At 45.3% G+C, this 17,984-nt stretch overlaps 1 protein-coding gene across 5 annotated transcripts in view; it reads left to right on the forward strand.

Moving 5' to 3' along the window:
- The first annotated feature begins 16,386 nt into the window (after window positions 1-16,386).
- Window positions 16,387-17,984, forward strand: part of PRRC2C (proline rich coiled-coil 2C) — a 70,622-nt gene continuing 69,024 nt past the window's right edge. For 4 of the 5 annotated variants that reach the window (XM_073643126.1, XM_073643123.1, XM_073643125.1 and 1 more), the window contains exon 1: window positions 16,387-16,728. The gene's annotated coding sequence lies outside the window, so the exon portion shown is untranslated. The remainder of the gene's footprint in view (window positions 16,729-17,984) is intronic. The other variant, XM_073643124.1, reaches the window with a different exon arrangement.

Consider the following 17,984-nt stretch of genomic DNA (forward strand, 5'->3'; position numbering starts at 1 on the left):
GAATATAGTAAATGATGTGAAGGGGCGTCCATCAGCGCCCCTTCACATCATTTCCGAGATTTAAAAAGATGACTGCATGAAGAGAACATGCAAATTTCTACAGTCATTGATGATATGGGGCTGCATGTCAGGTAAAGGCACTGGGGAGATGGCTGTCATTACATCTTCAATAAATGCCCAAGTTTACATTGATATTTTAGTCAGTTTTCTTATCCCATGAATTGAAAGGATGTTTGGGGATGATGACATCATTTTCCAAGATGATAATGCATCCTGCCATAGAGCAAAAACTGTGAAAACATTCCTGGAAAGAAGACACATAAGGTCAATGTCATGGCCTGCAAATAGTCTGGATCTCAATCCAATTGAAAATCTTTGGTGGAAGTTGAAGAAAATGGTCCATGACAAGGCTCCAACCTGCAAAGCTGATCTGGCAACAGCAATCAGAGAAAGTTGAAGATGAAGAGTACTGTTTGTCACTCATTAAGTCCATGCCTCAGGGCCTGCAACTGTTATTAAAGCCAGAGGTGGTGCAACAAAATACTAGTGATGTATTGTAGTGTTCTTTTGTGTGTTTGTTTTTCATGATTCCATAATTTTTTCCTCAGAATTGAGTGATTCCTTAATTTTTTCCTTTTGCTTGGTCTGAAAAAAATTACCCTTACTGAGTACCACATTTTTTATCTTGATTTCTTTTAGTGTTTCTTAAAGCCATTAAGTTGCCATTTGAAATGACTTTAGTTTTGTGCCATGTCTGTGATCTGTTTTTTTTTCAACAACATTAAACAACTAAATGAACATCCTCCGAGCCCGGTGATTCCATAATTTTTGCCAGGGGTTGTATAACAATCCTCACAATATGAATATATAAACATGTACATTGTTTCCTATGGCAACATACAGAGTAGCAATACAACAAAAGTCAAATAACTATAAATAGAGTGAGGTCCCCTACGCGCATTTCGGCACTCGCCTTCTTTGGGGGTGAGTGGCTTCATATAGCAAGATGTAGCTTTAAATATAAGTTGAGGACCAATCACAGACTGTCTTTGATATCAATATAATGAAACACCAGTCTGTATTGGTGCATGCAGAAGCTGCCGCCCCTCCCCGAACACATCATCGAAGGCATCAAGGTAACCATGTGACCCGGAAGCCACACCCACGTGGGTAACATGAGCGGAATGCCGGATCACATGTGCAGGGCGGCAGCAATGGAGGACGGGACGCGATCAAGGATGGGACGGCCCACATGCACACTACTGATGGATACAAGATCTCATAAATGTAACAATTGTAACATTTTTTCCTTTTATGATCTATGAATATCCTGTGGTGTTTGGCCCCACTTACGGTCCTTTTACCTGTAGGTACATGTAGAAGTAATATCTGGTATTGCTTAAGTACCTCTACAAACATTCACTTTTGTTTATCCTGGCCACTTATGGAAAATGTAAAGCCCCTCATCTCACATAGCAAGATCGCTAGCGAGATCGCTGCTAAGTCAAGGTTTTGGTGACGCAACAGCGACCTCACCAGCGATGTCGCTATGTGTGACACTTTGCAGTGCCCCTGCTGTGAGGTCGCTGATCGCTGCAGAATGTCCTGGACCATTTTTTGGTCTTTGCCCTCCCGCTGGTCAGCACACATCGCTGTGTGACCAGCGGGAGCAGCGATCAGGCTGGTAACCATGATAAACAGCGGGTTACTAGGGGCACACGCGCACTTAGTAACCCGCTGTTTATCATGGTTACCACTCTGCTACGGTGAGCGGTAACCTCCCGCTCACCGTAGCAGGCTCGTAACCATGATAAACAGCGGGTTACTAGGTGCGCGTGTGCCCCTAGTAACCCGCTGTTTATTATGGTTACCAGCCTGCTCCTGCTTCAGCAGGCTGGTAACCAGGAGCAGGACATTGTGGAAAGATTCTTTCCACGATGTCGCTGCTCCCCTGATCGCTGGTGAGCCTGCCTGTTTGACAGCTCACCAGCGACCACATAGCGACGCAGCAACGATCCCTGACAGGTCGTATCGTTGTCGGGATCGTTGTAGCGTCGCTTAGTGTGACGGGGCCTTTAGAAAGTGATGTACAACTTATTTATGATTGTGTTTGTACAACTGTTAAACCCTTCCAATGTCCTGTCTCATTATAGGAAAAGAGCAATGGAAAGCCGCTGGGGACAGATTAATCATACAATACACCCCAGCGGAGTCTGACTGTCCCCACTGACCATAATGAGCTCCATCAACTTTCTGTCAAGATTTCCATTACATTTCGAATCTAAGTTCTTGCTCTCATAAATTCATGATCAGGCCATCTCATCAGCGTTCCTCTCTACCCTTAGGCCAAGGCATGTTGAATCTTTGAACGTCACAATGTGATATGAACTGAGGGCAGAGAGGAACATCTTAAAATGGGCTGTCTTAATAGTTCACTCTATAAAGAGCTTTCCCTTTCAATCTTCTGTATATCATTTATTAATATAATCTCAGTTGCTGCTCTGGTCTTTGTTTATCGGCTGCAGTGGTTACGTCATGTCTGTAGCTCATGTGACTGTGACAACCAATTACTAAGGTCAATGGCACATGCTGACATAACTGGCATCAGTGCTCAATAAATCCGTCAACCACGCAAAATATAAAGCCTTCACAATACTCGATGGAAAAAAAATGTAACAATTCTCGGAAAATGGCGACACAAATCAAAATTTTTTTCTTTTACATAATTCTGATTTTTTTAGATCTTAAATGAAAAATATTCCATGCAACTTTGGTATCAACATAGTTGTACTGCTGTTAACCTGATAAATGCTACTGTCGTCAATCTCTGACAGCGGCATTTAACACCTGCCAGCAGGGGGCACATAATTCCACATGCCCATTGGTGTGCCTGTGATGTGATCAGTGGCTCTGATGGTTTGCCATGACAACTGGAAGTCTGCTGAAGACCTCCATGCTTGTCATGATGATTCGCATGTGAAAGCCAGCCTGGAGCTCTTGATTTTAGCTATACATAGCAGGGCTGATGCACTGCTATGTATAGTACAAGCGATCAGACAATCACAACTTCAAGCTATTAACCCCTTAAGCCCCGAGGGTGGTTTGCACGTTAATGACCAGGCCAATTTTTACAATTCTGACCACTGTCACTTTATGAGGTAATTACTCTGGAACGCTTCAACGGATCCCCCTGATTCTGAGACTGTTTTTTCGTGACATATTGTACTTCATGATTGTGGTAAAATTTCTTCGATATCACTTGCGTTTATTTGTGAAAAAAATGGAAATTTGGCGAAAATTTTGAAAATTTAGCAATTTTCAAAATTTGAATTTTTATGCCCTTAAATCAGAGAGATATGTCACACAAAAGAGTTAATAAATAACATTTCCCACATGTCTACTTTACATCAGCACAATTTTGGACACTTTTTCATTTTTATGAATCAATTTGCGAAGCACCTGGGGTTCCAAGTGCTCACTATCCATCTAGATAGGTGCCTTGGGGGATCTAGTTTCCAAAATGGGGTCATTTGTGGGGGAGCTCCAATGTTTGGGCAAACAGGGACTCTTCAAATGCAACATGGTGTCCGCTAACAAATTGTCGGCTCAAATTGTTAGCGGACACCATGTTGCGTTTGGAGAGCCCCTGTGTGCCCAAACATTGGAGCTCCCCCACAAGTGACCCCATTTTGGAAACTAGACCCCCCAAGGCACCTATCTAGATGCATAGTGAGCACTTGGAACCCCAGGTGCTTCACAAATTGATTCATAAAAATGAAAAAATTTTTTTTTTTCACTTTTTCATTTTTACGAATCAATTTGTGAAGCACCTGGGGGTTCCAAGTGCTCATTATGCATCTAGATAGGTGCCTTGGGGGGTCTAGTTTCCAAAATGGGGTCACTTGTGGGGGAGCTCCAAAGTTTGGGCACACAGGGGCTCTCCAAACGCAACATGGTGTCCGCTAACAATTTGAGCCGACAATTTGTTAGCGGACACCATGTTGCATTTGAAGAGTCCCTGTGTGCCCAAACATTGGAGCTCCCCCACAAGTGACCCCATTTTGGAAACTAGACCCCCCAAGGCACCTATCTAGATGCATAGTGAGCACTTGGAACCCCCAGGTGCTTCACAAATTGATTCGTAAAAATGAAAAAGTGAAAAAAAAACACTTTTTCATTTTTATGAATCAATTTGTGAAGCACCTGGGGTTCCAAGTGCTCACTATGCATCTAGATAGGTGCCTTGGGGGTCTAGTTTCCAAAATGGGGTCACTTGTGGGGGAGCTCCAATGTTTGGGCACGCAGGGGCTCTCCAAACGCAACCTGGCGTCCACTAACAATTTGAGACGATTTTCCATTCAATTTGTTAGCGGACACCATGTCGCGTTTGGAGAGCCCGTGATGTGCCTAAACAGTGGAGCTCCACCACAAGTGACCCCATTTTGGAAACTATACCCCCCAAGGATTTTATTAAGGTGTATAGTGAACATTTTGAACCCAGAGGTACGACACAGAATTTGTTTACATTAGGTCATCATATTGAATAAGTTGTCATTAGTCTTGAGCGCAAGTGCTCGCTACTTGAGTTTGCATTGGGTACTCAGGTATGCACCATGTACAGCGTGTGCTCGAGTGACATGCTCGAGTCCCTGCTCCGCATGTTTCACGGTTATTAGACACCCAAAAAAAAACATGCGGGGATCGCTCGTGCATGGCAGGCAATCCCCGTAAAGTTTTTTGGCCGCGAAGCATATGGGGCAGAGACTCGAGCATGTCACTCAAATACCCACGATACTCAATGCATACCAGAGCACCCGATGCAAACTCGAGTAGCGAGCACTTGCGCTCAACACTAGCCGCCATATCGTCATCTTTTTTCTTACTTTTGAAAAAAATCCCAACCCCATCACAACCCTAACCCCAACCCTAACCCCAACCCCAGCCCTAACCCTAGCACAACCCTAAAAGTAGCACAACCCTAACCCTAGCACAACCCTAGCCCTAGCACAACCCTAGCCCCAAACCCAGCCCTAACCCTAGCCCAATCCTATCCCAAGAGTTTATTTTTTACGCCGTTCCTTGTGCGGTATAAGTGATTAGACGTCTTTTTTCTTCGGGTCAGTGTGATTACAGCAATACCAGAATCATATGGGGTTTTTATGACTGACAGCTGTCACACACTAAAAGACGCATTTTTTGTAAAATCTAGTTTTTGCATCACCATATTTTGAGAGCTATAATTTTTCCAGATTTTGGCAGACAGTCATGTGACGGCTCGTTTTTTCTGGGATGACTTGTCGTTGTTATTGGTGCCATTTTCAGGCACGTGACATTTTTTGATCGCTTTCTATTCCGATTTTTGGGAGGCAGAATAAACAAAAACCAACAATTCAGGAATTGCTTTTTTTTTTTTTTATTATTCTGTTCCGCGTGTGGTAAAATTGATAAGGCAGCTTTATTCTTTGGCTCAGTACGTTTACAGCGGTACCACATTTATATCGTTTTTCTATGTTTTGCACTTTTACATAATAAAAGCAATTTTATAGAAAAAAATATTTTTTAGCATCGCTTTATTCTGAGAGATATAACTTTTTTATTTTTCGGATGATGGAGCTGTATGGCGGCTTGATTTTTGCGGAACGAGATGACGTTTTCAGCGGTACCATTTTTATTTATATTTGTCTTTTTGATCGCGTGTTATTCCATTTTTTGTTTGGCAGTATGGTGATAAAGCATTGTTTTTTGCTTCACTTTTTTTTTTTTTTTTTTTTTACCGTGTTCACTGAAGGGGTTAACTAGTGGGATAGTTTTATAGGGCAGGTTGTTCCGGACGCGGCGATACCAAATATGTGTACTTTTATAGTTTTTTTTTTTTTTATAATAATATTTATTGATGGGTACATTATATTTTTATTTTTGGTGGATTATTTTTTTTATTTTTTTTTATATTTTTGCAATTTTTTTTTATTTTTTTTTCACTTTCTGGAAGCTTATATAGTTTATTACTTTGTCCCATTCTGGGACTTTCACTTTTTTTTCTCTGATCGCCTGCATGGCACAAGAAGGCAGCACCATCCCTGTGCCATGCAGGCTGTCAGCGCCGGACAGGGAGAAGATTGTTTGGAGATGTACTGCGCATGTCCAAACAATCTTCCTGCTGTCTGGTGACCCGGATGTTGTCATGATGACATCGGGTCGTCATGGCAACACCCGGGAAGCCTTTGCAGACAGCGCTGGAAGCCGGAAGAGGAGGTGAGTATCTGCGATCACCTCCCCTTGCCCCCGCAATGCTGCAATCGACTTCGATCGCAGCATCACGGGGGTTAATGTGCTGGGAGCGGTGCAGGACTGCTCCCTGCACATAGTATCGGGTGTCAGCTGTGACAATCAGCTGACACCCGGCGGCGATCGCGCCCGCACAGCCTGTGTGCGCGTGCGATCGTCATGACGTACTAATACGGGTCTGGCTCTTAAGTCCCAGGGCACAGACGCGTATTAGTACGTCAGATGTTGTTAAGGGGTTAAAGACCAAAATAAGTTTTTTAAAAAAAAGTTTTTAAAACTATGAAAAAAATAAAAAAAACACCAAAGTTCAAATCACTCCTTTTTTGTCCCATTACCAATAAAACAATTTAAAAAAAATACATAATACACATCTTTGGAATTGCTGCGTTCGTAAAAGTCCAATCTATCAAAATATAAAGTAAATAATCCAATCGGTAAATAGTGTAACGAGAAAAAAATCAGATCGATAGAATTACTGTTTTTTGCCCACCGCATCATTGCAATAAAAGGCGATCAAAACATTATGTCTACCTCAAAATGGTATCAGTAAAATGTCAGCTCAGGGCTAAAAAAATAAGCCATCACACAGCCCCATATCCCGAAAATTGAAAGCAATGCAGGTCTCGGAAAATGGCACCACAAGCAAAGTCTTTTTTTATTTTACAAATTTCCGAATTTTTTTCACCACTTAAATAAAAAAAACTAAAAAAAATGTTGGTATCTGCGTAATTGTACTGACCTGAAGAATCATATTGCCAGGTCAGTTTTATCATACAATGAACATCAATTAAATTTTTTGGGGGGTGAAATTACACTTTCTTTTGCAATTTCAACACACTTAGAATTTTGTTCCTCCTTTCCAGTGCATCATCTGATAAAATAAATGATGTCATTTAAAAGTAAAAGTCATCCTGCAAAAAACAAGCCCTCATATGGCTATGTGGATGGAAAAATAAAAAAGTTATGGCTCTTGGAAGAAGGAGAGGAAAAACTGAAAATTGTCCGGAGGTGAACGGGTTAATATACAATGAAATATATTTCTAAGAAACAAAATCTTATTTGTGTTATTTTTTATGTGTGGGTACTTTTTTTTTATTTCACATTCTCTTTCATCTCCATTTTGAGATGGATACATTTGTACTATCTCGCTCCCCCTCTTGCTCTCTCTCTTTCTCTATCGCTCTATCGATCTCCCTCTCTCATATATATATAAAATAAATACATGGTAATTCTGTACTGATCTCAAAAAACACTGTGGATAATTGTAAAATAAAATGTGAAATATAAATATATATATATATATATATATATATATATATAGTATGTACAGATTTACTGGTATATAGAGATGCATCTCTATGTACCAGTACAATTGTTACGGATCCAGGTGATGGAACCTCTGTGCTGCGGTGCAAGGAGGGGCCAGAGGGGCGTGACTAAGTATCTACTCGGCCCGACCAAGGTCGCACAGCGGCTCAGTCGACTCCGTGAACCAGGGAAGAACCGAGCAGAGGGACCAGGTGCCGCTCTGGGACCGACCTAGTATGAGAGCAGGTGACTCCCACGGGTCAGAAGGCAGGAACTGACCGGTACAGCCTATGAGCTTCGGCAGGCAGACTGATGGGTGGTCCGGGTAAACAAGCAGGCTGATAAGGCAGATAGTTAGGCGAGTGTTCCGGGTAGGCAAGCTGGCGGGCACAACAGGTAGCTGGCAGGTGCTTCCAGGTAAGCAGGCAGGTGGGCACAACAGATAGCTGGCAGGTGCCTCCAGGTAAGCAGGCAGGCAGGCACAGCAGGTAACAGGCAGGTGCTTCCAGGTAATGCAGGCTGGCGGGCACGGCAGGTAACAGGCAGGTGCTTCCAGGTAATGCAGGCTGGCGGGCATGGTAGGTAACAGGCGGGTGCTTCCAGGTAAGCAGGTGGGCAGAGCCCGTAGACAGGCTGGCGGACTGGACTGTAGACAGACTGTCAGGCTGGAGAGTAGTCAGGCTGGCGGACTGGACTGAAGATCAGACTGGCGGACAGGACTGACTTGCAGAGGACAAGAGGGCTGAAGCAAAGTAAGTATCACAAAGCAACAACCTTGCACGGGCACCTCCATATTGGAGGAGGTGCCTTTTAAAGGGGGAAGTCCTCCGGCCATTGGCCAGGGACTTTTTAGGATGGAGCGCGTGGCCCCTTTAAGAGGGAGGGAGCGCGGGCGCGCCCTAGGCACAGAGCCAGGGAAGCAGCGTGCACCAGCAGCAGCAGGGAGGCCGGAAGACGCCGGAGCAGGACTGCGGCAGTAAGGGGGACGGCGTCTCTGCCTGGCAGAGGGCAGAGACGCCGATGCTACAACAATGTGCCTATAATGAAGACGAACAACATTTATTGATGGAAAGAGAGAAAATTCTCCTATCCTAAGCGATGCATCCTGTGGCTCACACCTAAAGCTGCTGCTTGCCATACGAGAGGCTGGAGAACACCAGACTTCTAGAAAAGCATAGAATGTATGTATGTAATGTAAAGAGCAGACAGACAGATGCATGCCTCTCCCCTGAGATATTGTGTTGGAGGATGGCATATATGTAATTGTAAAATCTATAAAGGCATCTTATATTCTTAAAAATGAACACTGAAGCAAAGCTGGCACTCTATCACCTCCACATGACCCTTAGTCAGCGGGACCCCCCTGCTGCAAACAGGTAATTAAAGTTGGTCATCTGATGGATTGGAGACACAAATTCTGTACCCAGCTTGCAGAAGAATGTGGGAGGTGAGAGATTTATGACCCTTCCATCTCTATGTCACAGAACTGCAAACAGACTGATGTGGGTTCCTTTGTTTCCAGCAAGGGTCCTACCATTATGGCAGGCATATTTCCGGCATGGTGATGAAGGGACAAACATAACACATTGTCATTGTCAGCATACTGAAGCATGTCCACAGAGTCACCCAGTACCAGATAAAGCCACACCAATAAACATCTAGAGACCTGAGCTGATAAGTCTAAAAAAAAATATAAAAGTAAAATAAGTCTAAAATACATGTATGTTGTATTATTATAAATTAGTGCTGCATAAATCCAGGTACTGCATTTTTCATCTATTCATGATCCCACCTCTGTATCTAAGTATTCTATGTAATTTTTAAATTGTATTGTAATTCTGAATAAAGCAAATAATTTTATTGAATGCATAGCTCCAAGTGTTTTTGCAGGTTATATAATCACTGAATTCAGCAGCTTGTGCCATCTACATCAATTGAGCCACAGAACTCAGTGATTGGCTGCAGCGGTCAGGTGTGTAATCATGACGTTCCAGCTGCAGCTAGTAAAGAAAGACCAGAGTAGCGGTAGAGAGGCGTCACTGAAGCAATGGAGGCTAACAGATTGTTTTATTAAAATGGTTTTCCCCTTTTAGAAAACGTTTCCCTATTTTCACAGTCTCTTGTAAAACTGCAAACTGTGTTTTACTTACTTTCCCGGGGTCAGGCATGGTATCACCGCCAATACCCCGGTCACAGTTGTTTGACTGCAACGGTGAAGCCAAAACCAGATGAGGAACAATCAGAGAAAAGGTATAACAGAAACAAATGCACCAATTCTGCATTTATCACCCACTCCTGGTTTTGGCTACCACTCCTGAGAAAAAATACTGACCAAGTACTGATAGTGGGGCCGTGGCCTAAATATAAAAGTCTGATGGCCATCTAATGTGTATTGAGGTCTCCTGACACATGATGTCCGAGTAAAAATAGATATGAGACATTAAGTTTCAGCACCTGATGCTCCCCGATACCAGGGGTCGGTCAGCATCTTACCACCATTTTCCCATTGAAAATAAATGAGCCCTGAGCCAAACAAAGCGTGCAAGTGTATGGGGTCAAGGGAGGTGGCTGTTGGCCAAACGAGAACTTGTCTAAGAATCAGACCCATGATATTCAATAGGGCGTGCAGATGAACCATTCTATACAATGACCGAATCTGCATGAGAAAAATCGCAGCCTGCGCTAGTTTCCTCCGTAGATCGGATGAGACTCGCCTATTCACGTCTGTGGGTGAACAAAAATAAACGGATGCCACAGTATAGGATCTGCTATTTATGGATACATTGCAATTCCGTAACATTGGAAAATATAATTAGTCCTGTAAATGATTAATAGCTGCTGCAGAAAAAAAAAACGGATTGTATACAGATGACAAGTGAGAAAAAAATCCTCCCATTTTTCTGGGTGAAACTCTGACCCGTTTTTTAATACGCTCGTGTGACCCCTCCCTGAGACTTATACGGTGTATGGACACCTTAGGACGGCTGCATTTTTGGCTGCAGTTCGCATGTGACTTTCCCATCAAACCTGCTTATGTGACTGTGACTTTCTTGCAATGTGTAGTTTTTTTAATTTTTATGTGAGGCTTGAATTTGCCCATGACCCCATGTCGCCCTGGCCTTATATAGGGGCTGCATACACCCTTTCATTCTGTTTACAAGACCCCCATATATCCCAAACAGATGGCCTTTCCAAATTATATGCCGTCAACCAAAACAGCTTTTTAGGCTATGCTCACACATTCAGTATTTGGTCACTATTTTACCTCAGTATTTGGAAGCCAAAACCAGGAGTGGAACAATCCGAGGAAAAGTATAATAGAAACACGTCACCACCTCTGTATTTATCACCCGCTCCTGGTTTTGGCTTACAAATACTGAGGTAATATAGTGATGAAATACTGACCGTGTGAACGCGGCTTTATAAGGAATTATTATTATTTATTTATATAGCGCTATTGATTCCATGGTGCTGTACATGAGAAGGGGTTACATACAAAATACAGATATCACTTACAGTAAACAAACTAACAAGGCTAGACTGGTACAGAGGGAAGAGGACCCTGCCCCTGCGGGCTTACATTCTACAGGATGATGGGGAAGGAGACAGTAGGTTGAGGGGTTGCAGTAGCTCCAGTGTTGTTGAGGAGGCAGCAAGGTCATGGCAGGCTGTAAGCTTGTTTGAAGAGATGGGTTTTCAGGTTCCGTCTGAAGGATCCAAGTGTGGAGGCTAATCGGACGTGTTGAGGCACAGAATTCCATAGGATGGGGGCAGGGGCGTACATAGAAGTCATGGGGCCCCATAGCAGAAGCTTTAATTGGGCCCCCCCTACAAAAAATAAATATTTGTCTGTGTCACAGAAGAGCAGATCTCATAACTTTCCAGCCTTTACTTAGTAATTTACCTCCTTCTGAAGTCGTAGATTCCTCCTTCATTGCCCCCATAAAGTATGATGCCAACAAAAGTGCCCCCCAAACAGTATGATACCCCTATGGTGCATTCCTCCACATGCACAGTATAATGACCCTATTGTGCCCCACTTCAACTCCCACGGCAAAGTATGGTGACCCTAACACAGTATAATCCCCCCACAGAGCCTTCCATACACTCTCATGGCCCCACACAGCCCTCCAAACAGTATAATGGCCCCCACACAGCCCTCCAAACAGTATAATGACCCCACACAAACGTTCACACTGTATAATTGCTTTCATACAGTATAATGGCCCCCACATAGCCCTCAAAATATTATAATGGCCCCACATAGCCTTCCATATAGTATAATGCACCACCAATAATCTTCCATATAGTATAATGCGCCACCATAATCCTCCATATAGTATAATGCTCCCCCCATAAACCTCCATATAGTAAAATGCGCCCCCCATAATCCTCCATATAGTATAATGAACTTCCCATGGTCCTCCATAGAATATAATGCATTCCCCATAGTCCTCCATACAGTATATTACACACCCCATAGGGTAAAATGCAGCCCCCATATAGTATAATGCACGCCACAGTCCTGCAGTATTATGGGCACCACGTACTCACTGATTTTAAAATACCGTATATTTTAAATAAGCCGACCCGAATATAAGCCGAGGCCCCTAATTTTACCACATAAAAATGGGAAAACCTATTGACTTGAGTATAAGCCTAGGGTGGGAAATGCAGCAGCTACTGGTAAATTTCCCCATCCTCGTATGTGTGGCCCCCTCAATCCCACAATCGCTGGTATTTGTGGCCCCCACAATCCCTGGTATGTGTAGCCTCCTCAATCCCCCAATCCCTGGTATGTGTGGCCCCCTCAATCCCACAATCCCTGGTATGTGTGACCCCCTAAATCCCACAATCCCTGGTATGTGTGGCCCCCTCAATCCCACAATCCCTGGTATATGTGGCCCCCTCAATCCCACAATCCCTGGTATGTGTGGCTTCCTCAATCCCCCATTCCTGGTATGTGTGGCCTCCTCAATCCCCCATTCCTGGTATGTGTGGCCTCCTCAATCCCCCATTCCTGGTATGTGTGGCCTCCTCAATCCCCAAATACTGGTATGTGTGGCCTCCTCAATCCCCAAATCCTGGTATGTGTGGCCTCCTCAATCCCCAAATCCTGGTATGTGTGGCCTCCTCAATCCCCCATTCCTGGTATGTGTGGCCTCCTCAATCCAAGTATCCTGGTATGTGTGGCCCCCTCATCCCCCAATCACTGCACATAAAACAATAAACACTTATACTCACCTTCCTTCCTCACCTCTGCTCCAGCGCTGAGTCCTGTCTGCAGCAGCTCATGTCGGCATCTCAGCAGCGAGCGCTCTCAGAAGCCGAGGTGAGCTGCTGCCGGCACATTCACTCCTCTCCACGCCGGGACTATGGGCAGGGAGAAGCGTGAATATGCTTTCTCTTTAGCGGCGGGCACTTACAGCAGGAGCGGGGGCTCAGCGCTCCTCCGTGCCCGCTACTAAAGAGAATGAATATTCTGTCTTCTCCAAGCCCATGGGAGTGGAGAAGAGGGAATATTCATGTCCCTTTAGCAGCGGGCACACGTGATAGCTGCAGCAGCGGCTACAGCATGTGCCCCGCTCCTCCACTGCCGCAACCCGCTCCTCTGCCGCCGCAACCTCCTACTCACCTATCCTCCTCGTTCCCACGCTGCTTGGGGCCCTCACGGGCCCCCTCCGGCCACAGGCCCCATAGCAGTGGCGTGGTCTGCCACCATTGGCGGTACGCCACTGGATGGGGGATATTCGGGAGAAATCTTGGAGGCGATTGGGTGAGGAACAAATAAGTGTGGAGGAGAGAAGGAGGTCTTGGGAGGACCGGAGATTACATAAGGGAATGTATCGGGAGATTAGTTCAGAGTTGTAAAGAGGAGAAAGGTTATGGATGGCTTTTTAGGTGTTAGTAGTTTGAACTGGATACGCTGGGTAAATGGGAGCCAGTGAAGGGATTTGAAAAGGGGGGTAGCAGAGGAGTAGCGAGGCGAGAGATGAACTAGTCACGCAGCAGAGTTAAGGATGGACTGAAGGGGTGCGAGAGTGTTAGCAGGTAGGCCACAGAGGAGGGTGTTGCAGTAGTCGAGGTGGGAGATGATGAGGGCATGCACAAGCAGTTAAGTAGATTGAGGGTTGAAGAAAGAACGGATTCTGGAAATATTTTTGAGCTGGAGGCAACAGGAGGTGGCGAGAGCTTGGATGTGGGGTTTGAAGGACATTGCAGAGTCAAGGGTTACTCCGAGGCAGCGGATTGCGGGTACAGGGGAAAGTGTAATGTCATATATTGTGATAGAAAGATCAGGTGGGGAAGATATGTGAGATGGGGGAAAGATGATGAGTTCAGTTTTGTCCACATTGAGCTTGAGGAAGCGAGAGGAGAAGTAGGAGGATATGGCTGATAGACATGCTGTTATTCTGGACAGCAGACAGGTGACATCTGGGCCAGAGAGGTAGATCTGGGTGTCATCAGTATACAAATGGTACTGGAAACCATGGGATTTTATAAGCTGTCCCAGGCCAAAGGTATAGATTGAGAAGAGTAGGGGTCCTAGGACAGAGCCTTGAGAGACTCCAACACAGAGGGGGTGGGATGAGGAGGTAGTGTGGGAGTGGGAGACGCTAAATGTTCGGTTAGAAAGGTATGAGGAGATCCAAGATAAGGCAAGGTATTTGACGCCAAAGGAAGAGAGGATCTGTAGTAGGAGGCAGTGGTCAACTGTGTTGAACGCAGAGGACAGGTCAAGAAGGAGTACAGAGAATTGTCTGTTAGGTTTGGCTGTAAGTCATTAGTAATTTTGGTAAGGGCAGATTCGATTCTGTAGACTGGTGGGGGCGGAAGCGAGATTGTTGGTTGTCGAAGAGAGAGTTAGATGAGAAGTGAGAGGAAAGTTCAGTGTGAACATGCTGCTCAAGAAGTTTGGAGGCAAATGGGAGCAGCGATATGGGGCGGTAGCTGGACAAGGCGGTTGGGTCAAGGAATGGCTTTTTGAGGATGGGCGTAATTTTGGCATGTTTGAAGGCAGAGGGGAAGGTACCATAAGTTAGTGATAGGTTGAAGAGATGGGTTAGGGATGGGATGCGTGTGGGGGTGAGGTTGGGGAGGAGGTGGGATGGGGTCGAGTGCACAAGTGGTGAGGTGTGATTTGGAGAGGAAACGAGTAAGGTCTCCTTCCATGATGTTGGAAAGGGAGCTTTTGGGGGAAGGACAATGGTCAGGAAAACAAAGGGGTTGTGGTGGACAGTGAAGACTTGCCTTGTTTGGTCAATCTTGTTTTTGAAGTGTGTGGCCCACTCCTCAGCAGAGATGACGGAGGTCAGAGGGGGCAGTGGAGGGCGGAGGAGAGAGTTAAAAGTGTTGAATAACTGTTTGGGGTTGTAGAATAAGGAAGCTAAAAGGGTTGTGAAGTAGGCCTGTTTAACAGAGGTGACGGCTGATTTGAATGCGAGTGTTGCTTGTTTGAATGCAGTGACGTCATCTTGTGAATGTGTTTTCTTCCAACGCCGCTCCGCAACCCTGGACGCTTGCCGAAGCTGTTTAGTGAGGTTGTTGTGCCAGGGTTGTCTATTGACTAGTCGCGCTTCGCCATGCACAAGAGGGATATGAGAGTGGCATTGTAGAAAGCAGTGGCGCTGTGTCATGGGGTGAGGATATGGATGTGAGTGGTAGAATAGAGTCAGAGAGTGTGTGAGTGTCTAGATGTGCAAGGTTTCTGCGGGGGTGTGCTAGTTGCTGGACTTGGGTGACAGGTGACGAGGACAGGGATGAGAAAGTGAGTAGATAGTGGTCAGATAAGGGTAAGGTTGTGAGGTTAGATAGGGAGCAGAGTCGGGTGAAGATGAGGTCTAGTGTGTGTCCGTCTGTGTGGGTGGCTGAGGAGGACCACTGAGTAAGCAGGGCTGTGGAGTCAGTAAGCCAAACCTCTGACTCCAATTCCTCAATTTCCATGACTCCGACTCCCTCATACATGGCTCATGTTTAAGTGATAAATTTACTGTAGCACAGATTCATCTCAGCTAAAAGTCTAGACCCTTAGATCAGGAATAGGACAGACATTTATAGGACATTTCATAACTTTCCCAAATTCTTATGAAAAAAATATTCCCCACAAACTACATTGAACTACTGTACCCAATTTATTATATATTTTAGGAGTCGGAATTGGTCCATTTTATACCGACTCCACCAAAATGGGCTCCGACTCCACGACTCTGACTCCACAGACCTGTAAGGTCAAAGGATGAAGTAAGCAGCAGGAGTTTGGATGTTGCTGTCTGGCGAGTGTCAGTGGGGATGTTGAAATCGCCCATGATGATTGGGGAATGTCAGCAGAGAGAAAGTAAAGAAGCCAGGAGGAGCATTGGTCAATAAAGGCAGTGACCGGGCCCAGAGGTCGGTATATGACATAATTGTATGAAAATGTTGCTTTCCACAGCATCCAACTAGATTATGTCTTCCATTTTCATACCAATGGAACACTGAAAGCTGAATTCTGATTGGTTGCTACTGGTAACATACAATTACTGCAGCCCTTCTATTCCATCTCCCAATATTTGTGGTGTACATAAAACATTATTCTTTACCACAGATCAGGCCGCTAGGCATTATTGTAACCACCATAAATCCTGATTTAACGTACAAAGCCATAAGCCAAAAACGCCGATTCCCGTGTTGTCTATTGTGCACCGCTGCCCAGACTAATCATGGCCGACGAACAATTAGCTACTGTTCCCAGAACGACCATCGTCATACGCTAGCTATAGCGGGCGCCATCTTTGTTTCTGGCAACTTCCGCAAAACGTCGCTTGACCACGCTTGTACGCCTGCGTGCTGACGTTGTCCGTTGGCGGTCGGCCATCTTTTCTGGCGCCGGGGGTCTCGCTCTGTGGTGTGTGCGGAGGGGAAGATAACGGGAGTCCGGGCTGCGAGTAAGTGCTTGCGGCCTGTGTGACTCCGAGGGGTGTAGTGTAAGGTAACAGGTTCGGCCGTTTGGGGAGGGTAACTAAGCAGAAGCAGCATCCGCACCGACCCTTTCCTTAAGCGTCATAACTCCGCGCCACCAGCACCGCCATTCACTCCGCTGCCGGGAACACACCGCTGTGTGCTCATTCTCCGCGGGGAGGACGCCGGAACACCCAGGTGAGACTCCGCCGCCTGCTTTACGGCTCACTGTCGCCATTCTGTGCTGCCTGGGTAACGTGCTCTGTGTGAGGTGGCCGGCGACGTGCAGGCCTCAGGGTCCTACATCCTGCCCCGATCAGTGGATGGAGGGGGCTCTGCACCTTCTTCTGGATCGGAGCCTTGTTCGTACGATCGATTTGGGATCGATGTGCTGCGATCACCACCTAATTGATCTGGTTAGCGATCCCTGCTCCCACAATTCAGCTGCCCAATGATCTGTGATGTATTAAACCCACAAATCCAAGATTTTATGATATATAACCGATCAGGTTGTAACAATCAATGGATCTAAATATACTGTGATCACAATGTAATCAAAGCAGAAGTCCTGGCCCCTATGGGCAGTGTGGAGTCTGTGCAGACAGCCCAGCACTTTCCTGGGATCCACCATTGATTGATGCTGATGTGATGGATCAGCATCTGCTCTATGGATTTCCTCTGCAGCACTGGGTATTGGGATGGATTCGATTACACCTAGATCTATATAAATGTATTCACCTCCACCCCTAGTTTTTCCTTTCTGACTTGTCATCAGATATATGATGTATTTCCTCCTTTTATTAGATGTATAGCACCAGCGTCTTTATGGCCCATCTGCCATGATTGGGATAGGGTGGGGGTCTTTGGTTATTTACAATGTGGCCATCATCTGGAGAGGAGAGTAGCATTATATTATACCCTTCTGTCCCTGCATATCAGAGGTGATGAGGCCCCGTAAGACTAGCAGATGGGACAGGACGTTGTCATCTTTGTCCCACGACGGCCTTGGGAGTTGAGACCATCCATAAACAAAAGGTTTCAGCTCATTATCTTGACAATGAAATCAGGAAGTGAGCTAATCACTGCTGCCTGGACCTCCCTTTGTGGTGTGAACCAATAAGTAGGGTCCCCTGTGCATCATTTAACCAATCACCTGCCAGACTAATACACAATGTGCCCTCCGCTATTATCATGTGTCAGGTTATCTAACACTTATATGATTAGGTTAACTACTACCCAATTCCTAATGGATTGTTTCCACTGAACACTATTTCTTTGTTTTATATCAGAATATTTTCATGTGGAATTGTAAAACTGTTTTCTTAATCTATTATTCATGAACTGCTGATTTCTGAGCCCTTCAAACTTACACCAGCGTTCAATATTAGTCTCCAGTGTGTAGTGCATGCGTCGCAGTTAGTCTTTGGCTGGCATTAACCCACTTCAGCCTCAGT

The sequence above is a fragment of the Phyllobates terribilis genome, unplaced genomic scaffold (assembly GCF_046119375.1).
Source record: "Phyllobates terribilis strain yellow unplaced genomic scaffold, ASM4611937v1 Scaffold_8__6_contigs__length_399053987, whole genome shotgun sequence".
Classification (NCBI taxonomy): domain Eukaryota; kingdom Metazoa; phylum Chordata; class Amphibia; order Anura; family Dendrobatidae; genus Phyllobates; species Phyllobates terribilis.